The sequence below is a fragment of the Penaeus monodon genome, chromosome 22 (assembly GCF_015228065.2).
Source record: "Penaeus monodon isolate SGIC_2016 chromosome 22, NSTDA_Pmon_1, whole genome shotgun sequence".
NCBI classification, from domain to species: Eukaryota; Metazoa; Arthropoda; class Malacostraca; order Decapoda; family Penaeidae; genus Penaeus; species Penaeus monodon.
The window spans coordinates 8,794,355-8,796,038 of NC_051407.1; the positions used below are offsets into that span (position 1 = coordinate 8,794,355).

The 1,684-nt window shown below is 34.9% G+C and overlaps 1 long non-coding RNA gene across 1 annotated transcript; it reads right to left on the reverse strand.

Annotated features, from left to right (window-relative positions):
• Positions 1 to 56: 56 nt before the first annotated feature.
• On the reverse strand, positions 57 to 872 carry LOC119587565. Its single transcript, XR_005230007.1, has 3 exons — positions 819 to 872; positions 541 to 636; positions 57 to 178 (listed from the first exon to the last, which is right to left on the reverse strand). It is a non-coding gene; the product is annotated as an uncharacterized LOC119587565 (long non-coding RNA).
• Positions 873 to 1,684: the final 812 nt, after the last annotated feature.

Here is a 1,684-nt window from a genome sequence, read left to right on the forward strand (position 1 = left end):
TTTCTTAGCTTTTTTATGTTTGCTTTTGTGATTATTAAAACTTACATAATTTTGGGGCTCACAACGACCTCATTCCGATTGATGTTGCTGCCTGGCATCATGGAGGAATCCATCTCGGGTGGTCCTGCTTGTCTCTCCGCGATGCCGGATTCGTGCTGTGGACTTTGCGTGCCTGCATCTAAAATTAGTTATTTACGTAGTAAATATCAAAAGGATATAAAAGTATTGAAAGCGTTACTGATTACTATACCACATAACACTTATGTGCGATCACATTCCTTCGAACGTTTAAATCGCCAGTACTGTTTTGGTCAACAGAACTGGTTACCCCTAGTCGCCAGATCGTGGATATCCACCTAAAACGAATTAGTTTGGGAGTAAATGTATGAAATATACACTTTAGTAGATACTGCTGTTGGGTGTTATTGATTACTGAATAGCGATAGATTTTCTGTATACCATATATGTTATTAAAATCTTTTAGTTTCTACCATCATTATTAAATGATTTTATGTTTAACAGAGCCTCTCGGTTGATTACCTCTTTTCCGCAAAGGGAGGAGTTCCGCCATGGGGACATATATTAGTCTTTCCACGACTCTGGATACGGCCTCTGGATGAGATGGGTCACCTGCATCTGTAATGAACCAGTTTCATAGTAAATGCTTAAATACATACGTTACTAGATAATGTTACTTATTACTATTGAGAACATCACTGGCTAATAGATGCTGATATATTTTCGACATGCTATATATGTCATGTAATATATATAACCTATATAATATGTTCATAGGAAATTACATTCTTAATACTTACCCTGATACTGCGATGAAACCTGTACGGCCAACGTGCAGGCAACAACCAGCACCACTAATAAATCCAAAGTAACATTATTTTTAAGCCACAGGATGTGTTTATATATAAACACAAATTATCTGTATAAGTAGAAAAGGACATGCCTGACATAAGTCGTTGTTCAAGTTTTAAAATTATCTACCATTTGCTAGGGTTCTTAGCAGCGAATCTCTGAAAAATTTTGGATACAACAACCACAAAATTAAAACATCATTATGTGTGTGAGCATAGACTAGAGAACAAATTAAAACGTTGAACCACTTGCACAGAGAAACACTTTCTACCGTGAAACGTTAGTTGGAAAACCACTATATGAATGCTACTTTGCAATATGTTTCATACCCTGAGGCAAAAATTTGGTCAATCCCTCCATAAAATTCACTCTAAGAATTATGTACCAACTAATAACCAGACTATCATAGAATGACATCATAGCTAACAAAACCTATATACTCTGGAATAATTCAAAACACGAAAGATCTTTAAATACTTCGCAGTAATGCTGATTTTTTTTCTTATGAAAGACAAATTCATTGAACATAGTGAAATCGATAGAGATATAAGAATAACAGCTTTAGATTATAAATCCTGATTTTTCTTATAAAAGACTGATGAATTTTTAAATTCTGTCTGACATGCGGTAAAATCTAAAACATGTTTGATTATTAACCTTTCTCAAACATCTTGCTGCTACGGACACTGCTGCTTAGAAGACCACTCGTCCGCATTTATATATGAATGGTTATTATGTAAACAAACGCGTGTTTTTATTTCCTGCTGACTAGAGACTCGAAACAAGTTTAGGCTTACTAATTAAGTTCCTTGCT